General features: G+C 39.9%; 1 protein-coding gene across 2 annotated transcripts in view; it reads left to right on the top strand.

Annotated features, from left to right (window-relative positions):
• The window catches only part of IFTAP (intraflagellar transport associated protein), a 99,670-nt gene that overhangs the window by 68,714 nt on the left and 16,139 nt on the right, over window positions 1-14,817 (top strand). The window lies entirely within an intron of this gene.

Genomic DNA, 14,817 nt, shown 5'->3' with positions numbered 1-14,817 from the left:
CGGACCGTGGAAATGGAACACCTGCTCAACCCAATCCCCTGAACCCTATGAAAATCAGTCACTGCCTCTTCAGCTCTCTGTACAAAACCGATTGCATTTCACCACAACTGAGACCTTCTTCAACTCACTTTCTCAACATGAGGAAGCATCTTCTTTCTCTTTTCTGTTTCTATTAAACTTTCTGCTCCCGAACCCACTCCTCCTGTGTCTGTGTCCTGAATTATTTCTCGACTGAGACCAAAAGCTAGGGTATATGCCTCAATCAATGGAGCTGTTTCAATATTGCCAACATTGTGCACTAAAAAATGTGGACTTAGGACCAAAGGAGAACTAGAAAGTGAAAAGAAAACAACACACCCAGAGTGAAGTAGGCAGGAAGAACAATTTCATTTTTGTAGCTGTCTGTAAAGCAGAATCCTTTAACCATTCATTAAAAATGTTAATGCTCATGAGAGTTATCAAATTTTAGAGGTGAACTTAAAGCCTAATTCCCCGTTTTCTTTGTATTTTATTTATTCTGAGTGCAGTGTAAGCCATGAGAGGGTTTTAAAAAGAAGAGATATGTGATTTTGACTTACATTTGAAGGAAAATGAGTGGAAAGAGAGTGGGACTTAGGAGTAGGTGATTGAGAAGAGGTGAACCTAGAGGGGTGTGCAGGGCCAGATTGCACAGGGCCTTTTGGCTTTTTCTCTCTGGAATTTTATATAATCTCATTATTCTCAATATTCTGATTATGGTGATATGTGTTGGCATAGGTCTATTTTCATTCTTTGTGCAGAGCACTCAGCAGCCTCTTAGCCTGGAAATTTAGATCTTTCAGTTTTGGGAAAATTTCTTGAAATGTTTTCTTCTTTCTTTTTCCTCTTTATTATCTTTCCAGAATGTCCACTTTTAAGCTGTTGAACTTCTTATATTGCTACTGTAATATTTTGATTTCCTTGCTCTATTTTCTAAGATTGTCTCAACTTTATCTCTCATATTTTTATTGCAATGTGTGTAATATTTTCTTTTTTGAATTTCATCTTATTTTAACTTTGCAGAAAAAAGTCAGTTCCTTTTTTAAAAAAGAGGCAAACACCAGGAAAACACATCCTTCTCTGCCAGAGTTGCATTAGGACTAGACTATCAGAACGTGAAGATAAGGACAGTGTCTTATCTTTTACAATGTTGAGTATAGTGCATATTAATGGGACACATGAGTTTACGATGTTGAATACATGAGCAATAGAGATTGGGCGCATTGAAAGAGGGTCTTGGGTATTCTTAGCATGCTGGAGAAAGCCTCAGGTGTGACCAAGCTGTAGCCAGGTAAGTTCTAGGATCCCTGACACTGAGAAAGGGAGGAAATGCATGAGTGTGTTGGTTCTTCTCTGGATAGGGTCCCTTTGTGCATGCACAAGGCATTCGTATGTTCAGAGCATCATACTCTACACAGCACCTCTTTCTCACCCCGATATTCTTCCTTTCTGTTTATAGCACTACATTGGTGGCCAGAACCTGTTATTTTTGCCTCGGCACTACCTTTCGATTTCAATCTCTCCTCTGTATTCTGCCTGCCATGATTCAGGCCTTTATTTTTACTTACCTCCTTTGGAAGTTTTCTTAATTTCTAACTAGTCTCTAAATGCCTCTATTCTCTCAAGTATAGCTTGTTTTATATGAATCTTTGTGTAGCTATCCTGTTTTAAAACTACCACTAGCTGCTCTATTGAATTATTAAAAATATATCAATTTAGCATTCAAGGACTCATCATTCTCATGCACCCCGGGATACCAACAAAACTGACTACATGTGGCTCCTGAGTGTTTCCTTCCACCTGATGCTTTTCTCCTTATTGTTCTCTCTTTCTGGATGGTCACCCTTCATTTCTGCCCAGTGAATTTCTGCTCATCCTTTAAGATGCATCTCAGGGGTCACTTCCTTCGTGAACCTTTCAGATTTTCCCAACCAGGTGTAGTTTGTAACACTCTTGGCATTCATCATATTCCATATTGTATTGTAATTGTTTGTGTACATGTTTTCACTCAACCTCAAGGGCAAAGACCAAATCTCATTCATTCTTGCAGCTTAGTAGCACTGACTTCATTTACTTAGAAAACCCAGATTGAGTGCCACAGAAATGGATCATATTCAAATTTATATTCTTTCAGCTAATATTTATCTGGTGTTTTGTTTCTTTGTTTTATGAATCCTTTGAATTTATGGTAAAGAAACTAATGAAAAATGTCTGCACAGACTGCACCAGAATGTTGATTTATAGAGATAACAATCAGAAAAAGTGATTTTATCTAGTAAAAAGGGGGGGAAAAAGACCCAACAATATAATTCTAATGTAAGTAAATTTTGCATGAAAGAATACAGGAAGACATTTTAGTGTCAAAATAATGTCAAGTCGTAACGAAGGTTATGGTACATGACATATAATTATAGTACCTTTGTGTCTGCAAAAATGTATAGTCTTTCTAAAGAGTTTGTTGGTTCCAGTTCAGATAATAGTAGATTGTTACCTCCATCATGTGCACTTAGAGTACTGACATCCCTGTTAAGACTGAAAAAGTAAATCCAATAACTCTCCAAATTGTGTTAATATTGGCTATATTCTTTTTTTTTTTTTTTTTTTTTTGTTTGAGACGGAGTTTCACTCATGTTACCCAGGCTGGAGTGCAATGGCGCGACCTCGGCTCACCGCAACCTCCGCCTCCTGGGTTCAGGCAATTCTCCTGCCTCAGCCTCCTGAGTAGCTGGGATTACAGGCACGCACCACCATGCCCAGCTAATGTTTTGTATTTTTAGTAGAGACGGGGTTTCATCATGTTGACCAGGATGGTCTCGATCTCTTGACCTCGTGATCCACCCGCCTCGGCCTCCCAAAGTGCTGGGATTACAGGCTTGAGCCACCGCGCCCGGCCCAATATTGGCTATATTCTTAAAAAGAAATTCACATCAATTTTCATTTGAATTGAACAGTATTTTCAAAGGACAGCTTATGAGCAAGTGGTGGTAATGACGCCTGAAGTAATCAGGGTGTTTAACAACCAGGCAGAAATAAGCCACTAATTATTCTCATTTTCTTCTCTCCTTCAGGCAACTCCCTGCCCAAGGATGGGAAAGCCTAGAAACTATTTGAATCGTATACAGATTGAGGCATTAAAAAAAAAAATCACATTATTGGATGTCTTTGCAAAAATGGTTTTTTAAGTTCTTTGGGTTTAAGAGGGTTGATGTCTTGGACTTGAAGAGGATATAGCCTTGGAAAATGAAGGTCAACTGGTTTCTGATGAGGCTTCAGTTTCTGAAAAACATTTTATGCCTTTCTTTATATTTTTGGTTGTAGTGTCATCCTGTTTTTGATGCATTAACTCTAACGATTTCTAATGACTCAGTATTTTTGTACATATATAAAATTATATATTCTTGCTACATATATAGTATGTTTGTGCATATATATTTTTTGTAGTGAAGCCTGTGTTTTCTTTTTTTCTTTCTTTTTTTTTTTCTTTTCTTTCTTTCTTTCTTTCTTTTTTTTTATTTTGAGAAGAGTCCCACTCTTTCACCCAGGCTAGAGCGCAGTGGCATGATCTTGGCTCACTGTAACCTCCGCCTCCTGGGTTCAAGTGATTCTCCTGACTCAGCCTCCCCAGTAGCTGGAATTACAGGTGCTCGTCACTACACTTGGCTACTTTTTGTAGTTTTAGTAGAGATGGGGTTTCACCATGTTGACCAGGCTTGTCTCGAACTCTTGACCTCAGATGATCTGCCTGCTTCAGCCTCCTAAATACAGAGCTGGGATTACAGGCATGAACCACCATGCTTGGCCATGAAACCAGCTATTTCCAAATGTCAATAAGTTCTAGAGATTAGCCTGAGTTGCCTTTTTGTTTTTCTGAAGTTGAGTTTGCTGATCTTTCTCAGGAGAAAAACATACAGAATTTGTCTTAACTCCACTCTTTATTCCTTTTTATTGTTCTGGCCTCTGGGCTTTGCCTACAGCACCTGCTTCTGCTTTCCCCATTTACCGATCCACTAAGTGTAAGTGTAACATATAGAGATCTGTGTTAGTTGTTTTGTCTTCAAACAGCCAAACATCTGGCTGCTCATGTGCAGGTGCACAGGACTCAGGAGAAGGGGTTTTAATGTAAGATAAATAAGAATAAGGATATGTCCTAGTTGCAGATGAGGGTTTGGGTGCTGGACTTAAGATGCTTCTATGTTTAAAAACAAGTAAGGACATATGAGTCCCTTATATGTCAGGGACGATGTATAGTGCTGGTCGTAATATTAGTTTCCTGAAAATGTCTTCACTGACATAATGGCTTCTGATTTGTCATCCTGAACAAGTCTGTTATATCTTATTTATTGTCCTTAACTTGCAAGATTCACAAAGAGTTTCACACAGATGGTATCCAAAGTGCTTACTTCTCATTGTGCTGAAATTTAGCTTGAATATGCTATATATCAAATAAATAATCCGTTCAATGCCATTACAAGAGTTTAGAATGAGAGATGAAATAAATTTTGCAAAAAGTGTGCCTACATGTTCATTTTCTCCAAATAGCATAGTCATTACATTTAAAAACAATCATTGATCACAATAGAAAGTATTAAGAAAATACTAAGTATCAATTGAGGTTTACCACACGTTCAGCAACAACTTAGGTGAGATAAGGGAACAGGAAAAAAGAATACAACATCACAGAGAGGCAGATTTTGGCACAGGGAAGAGAAGTCAATGCAAATCTCAGGGAATCCAGTGGTGATCTAAGAAAACACTAGTTTGATCCATTGCCTCAATTAAGGATTTACCTTTAATAGCTAAGAAGAGAAGTAAGTAGCCCTTCTTTATATTTTCTAGAAGTTGGGCTCAATGTTCTTTTGGAGAGGGCGAGCTCATCTCCATTATGTAGCACCAACGACACTACCTGTGCATGTCTGTATTTCCTTGGCCTGTCTTGCTCACCTGTTAGACACCTTGCTGCACAACAGATGGCATATGCTTATCTTGTGGTGGCGAAGAGTTGACATCAAAGGCCAAGAAACCCTTGAAACCCATCCCTTTCAGCCCACAAGAGCAGCTTGTCTCTACCACAGGCGATGAGAGCTGGAGATAGCAGGGGCATTCCCACCGCTGCACTCTCTCTTGTGGCAGCTGACAGTTAACACAGGTGGGCGTGAGGTGCTGCCCACCTTTTGAAGGTTGTCTGTTGAAGGGGAACACCACCCCTCTGAACTCAGTCCTCTGCTTTGGCCCATGGAGCTGCTTCTGAGAAGTAACCAGGTAGTGAATACCTGCCTGCTTTTCAGAAAATCTGAGGTGGCTGTCAAAGGACCCACTATCATTCAAAGGCTGTCAGGCAAGGTGGCCGTTTGAGGGGCCACTTTGGTTCTTGTTTTTTTTTTTTTTTTTTCAGCAGCTGAAGTGAATTGCCACACAGCTTGCTCAACTGCCTCTTCCCATAAGCTAGATGGGAGGAAGGCTGGGTCTGTGTAACTTAGGGTGTGAACAACTAAAATGCATAAAAAGAGAAGCAACTATTAAATGAGTCTGCCATTCCCCAAGCAAATATCATTTCACTGAAATTACGCTGTGCTATTTTATCTTGACCCACAACCACATGGAACTTGTAATACATTATCTTATGAGACAGCTCATTAATAAAACTCCAGGCAGGAGATATAAACAATGAAAACTCCTACACATTACCACGATAATGCACTACAACATTCTTCCTTCTTTTTATCAAAATTCTCCATGTAATTAAATCCCAAGTAAATCAGAAAAAAAGTCTTCAGCTTTATTTATTGCACTTTTTTTGGGAAGTGAATTAGTTATTTTTCATACTGCTAAGTAGCAAATAAGCACTTAGTGATAAGCAAATAAGCTTATGATAGTGAGCTCATTAGCACATAAACAAATGATAGTGAGTCTTTTGACAGCCACCTCTGATTTTTCTGAAAAGCAGGCAGATAGGTATTTACCACATGGTTACTTCTCTCTGGGACAGTGCTGAAAGTTTTTCTTATGCACATTAAATATTTATTGAATGCTTATGCTCTGCCACTGGCATGCGGGAATTATCTGTGAATGAGACGGAACACATATTAGTAATCAATGCTATAATGAACATCAATCTGATTGAAGTGAGAGTGAGCATTTGTGTGCTAAAAGGAAGCCTCACTAAGGAAGTTACCAGTAAGCTGAGTCTAGGATGACAAGATGGAGCCGGGCCTGCCATGCCCTGGGGAAAGAGTGCTCCTGGTTTGGCCAATAGCTGGAGAGATGCCAGATGTAGGTGTTGAGGAGGAAGGCAGCAAATCACACCGCCATGTGTGCACCTATGCAACAATCTTGCATGTTCTTCACATGTACCCCAAAACCTAAAATGCAATAAAAAATAAAATAAAATAGCTGAATTAAAGACCAAGTTTGATGTTCAGAGGAACATGAGGAAGGCCTATGTGGCTGAAGTGCAATGAGGAAAGGGAAAGGTTGCTGGAGATGAGGTCAGACAGGTGGGAGCTCTGGAGACTGTGACATTGCTGGCTATGATAGTGTGTTGAATTCTAATCTCAGTGCCATGAAGAGCCATGAAGTTGTTTTTTTAAGCATTTACTGTGCTTTATACTTTAAGAGATCAACTCATCTTGGTGGGGTAGAGATGGAGTCAAGAGAATAAGCAGGGAGATCAGCTCACAGGAAGCTGCAGCAATCCAGGTGTGGGGTGATGGTGGCTTGGCTTGGATGTTATTGGCGGAGGTGCAGAGGAATGGATGGATTGGGTTCTGGAGATAGAGCTGATCAACATATAGTATGGGATTATATGGAGAGAGTGAGTAGATAAGAGGAGGCTGAATCCTAGGTTTTTGCTTCATCAGCTTCTCTTCCACCTCCAAAGGTTAAAACCAGTGATAAAGAAAAAGGTGTTGATTAGGGGTTGGGATTTGTACAGAACTTTAAAAAATAACACTATATGATATTGTATGAGGTTTCATTATCTATTACGTCTCATGTTCTCTGAATTGGATATCATACCTCGCTGACTTGGATAGCCAGGTGCTGTCTTCCCTCTTTTCAAGTTAAAACCTATGCATTATTTAATAATACAATCACTTCACAATATCCCAGCCTCATTCTCATTTATCTCAGCATCTAAGACGTTTTAGGCCAGCCATATAAATATCATCAGTGCCTATAGCACCTAATGTCGACATAGAAATTGCCTAATAAATGCCTGAAATAAAATTGAATAGGGATTTACGGCAACAGTACTCAGTGTGATCTGCGGTCTTGGGTGGTTCTGTGAACTGTTTGTTATGAACCATTTGTTGCTGCTCAATGGGAAGATACATTTAGAAATGAAGAGACAACACTTAGAAACTTTTATAACAATGTGAAATTGCTGTGACATCCAGGCAGCATTTATTTGTATTATATTTAATAAAATAACACTCTGAGATGGATTGGGCATTTAAAAGAAGACAACGCAAAACTGACCTTTTAGCCCAGGTAGTTTGAGAAGCACTGGTTAAGGGAATACACAATGTCATTGCCTTTCCAATTGAGAAAGATCTATGTGATGGCATCCCATGACAGGTCAACAGCATTTAGGGGGAACAGAGCTAGTTCCTGCTTTCTTTCTTTGACTTTTTCCAATCACAAGTGAGTCCAGGACTCTCCTGATGTGTGTAACCTCTGGGAGTTTCTGAAAAGTGGAAAAAGTGAAGGAGTTCCAGGAGTCCACATTATGGGAAAGAATACAATTGAACTTGAATAGGCAATGAAAAACTTATGTGTGGAGGGGGCCAATCTCATCCCTGTTTCCTTCTAAGGAATGTTCTGTAAACTGCTCCCAACAGGCAATTTGAAATTACTTTGCTATTTCAGAAAGCCATAAAATTTGGAGTTGGAAGGCCCTTTTGAGACTATTTACTTCAATTCCCTCATCTTACAGATGAAGGGACTGATGTCCTAAGGATAACTTTTGAGAAGAACAATTACCTTTGGGTCCAGAATCCCAGGATAGAGGGCACCTGCTGACCTTTTTCACCATAAACTGAGCTAAGGTTGTGAGTTTGTTTCTCGCAACCCTCATTTTTCAGGGTTGTGGTTTTGATTGACTTCTCAAATCTACATCCCTGTGGCGCTCGTGAACCCGTTTTAGTATCTTGTTTTGACATAAACTGAAGTCCTGTTCAGTTGTAAATTTGGACTGGAAAAATACAATCTTATGCTACAGCAGCCTTCCTTGGTTTGTACATCTGTCATTGGAAATATTTGCCAAAAAAACTTTATGCAGTGTTTTTCATGAGGAAACTAAGCAACAAGTGTGACTGGTCTATACTCCCGTCTTCCGGTAGGATTTTATGAGCATTTATTTGCTTTATTGAGGATTTTCAGTTAGTGAATGAGAAGATGAATTCTGGGGTCAGAAAAAGTAAGGCTTCAGTTCAGCATATATTAGTTGGGTGATTGTATAGATAATGTATCTGCTATGGGCTTTACTCATCTTCAAAGTGGAGGTCGTATTACTTTACCATGTTGTGATAGTTAAAAGGAATGATATGTGCATACACTTAGCATGATGCCTGCCATAAAATAAGTACTACTTATTAGTAGGTTGTTGTAAGCAGTTGTGTCTGTCAAGGGGAAGTGAATAACGAAAGCAGGGGACCAACTGACCAGGTCAGCTGCCCAGTCAAGTCCAGTGTGAGGAGCACCTGTTGTTGGGATGTGGCAAGAGGCAACAGACTTTACTAGGTACTGAATGGGGTAAAGGGAGCTTCCAGGTGGGAACTGCTAGTCTCTCAATAACTTTATTTGCTAGATGGGCTTTTTCCCAGGGAGGGAATTGAAGTGGTGATGATATAACCTTTCTGGGCAATCTGAGCGTGAAGCCCAAGTTCTAAAGCTGTGAGTCTCCATCCCAGGGGTTCGTTTGTAAAAAGAGGAAGGTGGAAGTCCCCATGAAAGTTGGCCACAGCAGAGGACACTGTGCAAAGTAGAAATGTTAAAGGCAAGCAAATTGGGAGAGAGATGTGGGTTAGAAATCAAAACAGAGGCCAGGTGGTTTACCAGCACAAAGAAAGTCAGGTCTCAGGGAGAGCTGATGTCTATAGCCAGGATTGAGATCTAGTGTGAGGCTCGCAGTTTCATACCCCTGTACCACAGAAGGCAATGTTCTAGCAAATGGAGCTGAGTTGATTGAGCACATCAAACATCAGCAAGATGCGTGGTTTTGAGCAAGTTGTTCATCCCCTCCGTGTCTCATTTCTCTAAGATGTAAATCAGGTTAATCCCTACCTTTCAGGACTATAATAAGGACAAGGGAAAATGCATATTAAATGTCTGTCACAGTGTCAGGTATGTCCCAAATGGTAAAAGCATTGGCAGCTATTCTTATTTATCAGTATCAGTGCCTTTTCTGGTTCCAAAGGGATATAAAGTCCCTTGAGGTTGAAGAGTCCAGAAAGATGTATGTATGACAGTCCTTTCAAACTTCAGCAAATAGAATGGTTTACTCAGACTGGCATTTCCAAAGGTGAGTTTAGAATATTAAGGCCTGAGATGCTCAAGAATAAAAAGCTTCTATGGTGAAATATTTGAAATCTCTCCTTTTGGAATTTCAAATTGTACTTTAGAAGAGGAAAGGCTCTGAGAAGTCCTGTAGTAAAGATCTTTTTTGCTTAATCTGGTATACAGCATTTCCCAAACTCGCTGTCTCCTTTCTTTTTTCTTCATTCCTCCTTTCTTTTTTTCTCCCTTCCTCCCGGTATCCTAGAACACTCTTAAGATTTGACTGGCTTTGACTAAGGAACACAAAGGCCTACTTTGAATGTCTGGATAATCCATCCTCGAGATTTAGCTAATGAAATCCCCACAGTTCTCCAACTAAGTAAAAAGTAATGCCTGGAGCATGTTCAGTCTGACTCTTTGTCAATACTCCTGAAAAACAGCTTTCTCTGTGGATTAGCTCAAAACTGATTCACTGAAACAGCTTTCTCTTCTGTGGATTAGCTCAAAACTGATTGGATTTTCTAGAATATCACTTCTCAAACCTTAATGTGCATGCAAGTCTCCCAGGGAACTTGTTAAAATACAGATTCTGATCCTACAGGTCTAGATATTCTAACAAGCTTCTAGATACTGAGATATTCTAACAAGCTTCCTGATTCCTTACCCTGGATCTACTGAGTCAAAATATACACCTTAACGTGCCTTCCCACCCCCCAGGTGATTTGTATGCACATAAAAGCTTGAGAAGCACTGATCAGATCAGGGTTCCTCAATCTCAGCTCTATTGACACATTGGGCCTGAAAATTCTTTGTAGCAAGGGCCGTCCTATGCATTGGAGGATGTTTAGCAGCTTCTCTGGCTTCTGCTCCAGATGTCCGTAGCATTCTTCTTCCAGTTGTGGCGACCAAAAATTTCTCCAGGAATTGACAAATGTGTCTTGTGGAGCAAAACTGACCCCAGTTGAGAACCGCCAGTTTAGATCCATCAAACGGTCTCTTCTTTCTGTTCCTGAGCCATTCAGAGAGATTTTAAATGAGATAATCAAGTGACTGTTGCCCATCCATGGTTCTCAGAGCTGCTGCATGTCACCGACATCTGGGGACATTTGCAGATTCTGACTCAGTAGATTTGAGGAAAAGCTTAGAGATTTGTGTTAAAAAAAAAAAAAGTAAGAGTAACAATTTGTATCAGGTACTGTGCTAGAACCTTTACATACATTAACTCGTTTAATTATCATAAAACTCCCTAAGTAGGTACCAGTATTGTTTCCATTTTACAGGTTAGGAAATTGAGCCACAGAGCAACTTTTTTTTTGAGACAGAGTCTTGCTCTATCTCCAGGCTGGAGTGCAGTGGCATGATCTCGACTCACTGCAACCTCTGTCTCCTGGGTTCAAGCCATTCTCCTGCCTCAGCCTCCTGAGTAGCTGGGACTACAGACATGAGGCACCAGGCTAACTTTTGTATTTTTAGTAGAGATGGGGTTTCACCATGTTTGGCTGGGATGGTCTCGATCTCTTGACTTCATGATCCACCCACCTTGGCCTCCCAAAGTGCTGGGATTATAGGTGTGAGCCACCACGCCCGGCCCAGAGTAACTTCTCAAACTTACAGTCAGTACTAAAACCTGGCATGGGAGGGGAGGTGCTTTTTTTTTTTTTTTTTTTTTGGCTACAATTAGCTTTCTCAAAAGATGATCGTGAAAAAAAATGTTGAAGTTTGTCTGTCTGGAGTCAGCACTTGGGAACAGTGTCACAGTCCTGGTGGCCCTGATGGCCACTGGTATGAGGACTATACAGCCTGACTCTCTCACCTTTAAATAGTTATCTATTTCAACCCTTGGTAAGATGGGGCTACTGCCATTTTCAGAGTAGTGTCCTTATGTCAAGATTATTGCGTTGTTTATTTCATCTGGGCACAGTCATATAGTTTGCCATTCAGGGCGTTTTGACCCATTTCCCCCAGAAATTTGATAGAGTTAATTGACTTTTCTTGATCCATTATTATCCTTCACTCCCTAAAGTGCTTGGCTTACATCAGATAAAAGCTTATATCTTGAGTTTCCAAATTAAATCAGGGAAATGGAAACAATATACACTTCCTAGAGACACTCTATGAATGAAGAAATAGTCACTTTAAAATATTTAGGGTTTATGTGATCAGCATTAGTGTTACTAACATCTTTAGTCTATTATGAATGATTATCATTTATTTTCACCTCACTTGATATAGAATGATAGTGTTAAAGCTATAATTAATTACACTGGTAAGAGCTGAATTGTGAGCCACATCAAAACAAGACAAAACTTTTAAAAGGCATTAATGCAAGGTAATTCACTTAGCTCCAAACATCCAGGCACACAGGTTGCTAAGAATATTTCCTGGAATTACTTCTAGTATTAAAGCTGTGAAAAATAATAAGAGCTAGAATGAATGCATATTTACTCTCTTTTAGACATTATTATAAGTTCTTTAAATATATATTAACTCATTTAGCCTCTTTAACAACCCTTTAGGGTAGGTTTTGTTATTTCTAGCATCTTACAAATGAGAAAATTAAGGAACAGAAAGGTTGTATACCTTGCTCAAAGTCACACAGCTGGCAAGTGGCTGAGCTGGTGGTATTCCAACGCAGGTACTCTGGTTGTAGAAACGGGTCTGTGTATCACTCTTACTGGCTTTTGATTGTGGTGACGCTGAGTGGCCCTGTGTTAACTGGACATTTCCTATGTCCTACATTAATTTTAAAAATGAGGAACAAAGGAGTGTTTGTTTTCATTGCATTTGTTTTATTGGCAAAATCTTCCAAAACATAGATTCTGTGGAAATGTGGGAAAGCATATGATAAAAGGGACCCTTAACCATGAAGATAGTGGGGCCAACATGGGTGATAACTATTCATGGTACCGTCACGTTACTCCCCGGAAATGTTTCCATGTCAGAGAAGAATTCCCTGGAGTTAGGAGGAAGTTTAAGGGGTCATAGAAATGCTGGAGTAGAGATTTGGGACCAGGGAAACCTATTAAGGATTCCCATTTGTAACGGAGGCTGTCATATCTATTGTCTAAATAAGGCACCTCTTTGGCTCTCAGCAGAGGTTACCAGTCCTCCTAATGGTGATACATATCGCAAGTGAATACTTTTTTCAAGAAAACAGAGATGAACAAACAAGACTAGCTGTTCTTTCTCTCCACTGCTCTCCCATTCTAAGAACTGCTAATGATCTTGTCCTTACCTAGACTATTAAAATACATAACTCTGACTTTTACTGAAAGAAAGAACATGTTTCCTCTTCTGAGTATTCTGAAGGAGCTCCAGTCAATGGTTCCAGGAGCTCTGAATGTAGCTGCCGGCAGCCCCATAACAAATTCGCCACCTGAGTGTCCCATAGTGCCCCACAGCCTGGGAGCTGTTTCAGTGGAAAGTGTGATCTTCACTGAAGAAGCATTGCAAAAGTTTGCCGAGTTGAGATATTTTGGAAAATCCATTCTTTTAGAATTCTCATTTAAAACCTAAAAAAAAGATATGAAAATCAATTAGCTTCACACATGAAAAACTTCCTCATATGTTTAATCTCCCTTTATATAATTTCTTGATTATGTTTGGAAGTAAATTGCCTTGATTATACCTTGGATGGAAAGAATGTCTTTTAATTAATTTGAAACATACTGTACAGACGCTGATTTGTACCATAGAATGATAAATTGGGTTGAAAGCAATAAGTCTCTCTCATAGGAATGAGCTGCAGTTGGATTTTTATTTTATTTTTGGCTGAGTAGTGTACTCAGACTGCTTTCTTAAAGGGACAAACCAAAGGATTTGTGCCTTAATTGAAGGTCAGGCTGGGTTTTATAGGCTCTTACTTGCCTGAAAATTTGTGAAATTATTTTGTCAACCTCATCTGTGTTTTTCTTTGTTGTTGTTTGTTTTTGTTTTTTTTTTAACAGACATGGTCAGACTAGGCTAGAGTATAGTGATGTGATCATGGCTCAGTGCAGCCTCAAAATCCTGGATTCAAGTGATCCTTTCACATCAGCCTCTTGAGTATCTGGGACTAAAAATGCACATCACCATGCCTGGCTAAATTTTGTTTACTTTTTGTAGAGATGGGGGTCTTACTATGTTTTCCAGGCTGGTCTTAAACTCCTGGCCTCAAACAATCCTCCCACAGTCCTGTGGTTACAGGCATGAGCCACTGCTCCCAGCACTCCTCCTTTTTTTTTTAACTTTTTTGAGACGGAGTTTCACTCTTGTTGCCCAGGCTGGAGTGCAATGGTGTGATCTCGGCTCACTGCAACTTCCACCTCCCAGGTTCAAGTGATTCTCCTCCCTCAGCCTCCCGAGTAGCTGGGATTACAGGCATGCAACACTACGCCCAGCTAATTTTGTATTTTTAGTAGAGATGGGGTTTCTCAATGTTGGTCAGGCTGGTCTTGAACTCCTGACCTTACGTGATCCACCTGCCTTGGCCTGTGCTGGAATCACAGGTGTGAGCCACCGTGCCCGGCCTCCTCTTCTTCTTCTTTTTTTTTTTTTTTTTAAGACAAATTACCCAAGCCATAAACTGAGGCACTGGTATATACAAAGCTAAAAACTCTGATATATATTTGAATGACAGCACTGGATAGAACAATTCAAGAACAATATCTAGTGGCTACGAGGCTATTACGTTATCTAATTTTTTAACTCACCTTCCAGCTGAGGAAGCTTTGCAGCAAGATTAAGGAACCTGACCAAGGTCACACTGTTAGTGGTTTTGCCTGGTTTCAAAGTCAGATTTATTTGGTTCTAAACCTATGTTCTTAACTGTTCAGCTATGCTGCCTCCTCTGTGTGGCTCTTGGGAGTCTGGGGACTTCTTGTGTGATTAGTAGCAAAAGTCAAGTTGGTAAAGATGCTTAGTCTACATTAGGTTGGTGCAAAAGTAATTGTGGTTTTTGCTATTAAAAGTAATGCCAAAACCCACAGTAACTTTTGCACCAACCTAATAGGTGGCCTACTTGTGAGTTTTAATGTAGCGATTCAGGTACCAGTGAGCCTCCTGTGTCTTTTGTTCTTTAGTTATCTTACCTATTTAAATTTATGGTTGATAAAAGATTTAATGCAACAAAAGGCATTATCAGTCTTTGTTATGAGGCCATTATTTATTGGCAACTGTAGGGTAAATGCATCTGATAGCAATAATGCAAGCATGCCCTTAAAAAGGCCAGGTATGGCAGACACTCCTGAATGTGTGTTCCGAGAGAGGGAATCTGGGAGTGGCCAACATGAAGTTTTCATTCCTTGTCTATGAGGACATCTGAGC

This window comes from Sapajus apella, unplaced genomic scaffold, assembly GCF_009761245.1.
Source record: "Sapajus apella isolate SASKATOON/1434 unplaced genomic scaffold, GSC_monkey_1.0 scaffold14, whole genome shotgun sequence".
NCBI classification, from domain to species: domain Eukaryota; kingdom Metazoa; phylum Chordata; class Mammalia; order Primates; family Cebidae; genus Sapajus; species Sapajus apella.
Note: the sequence above shows the minus strand (reverse complement) of the source record. Positions and strands in the feature narration are given on the sequence as shown.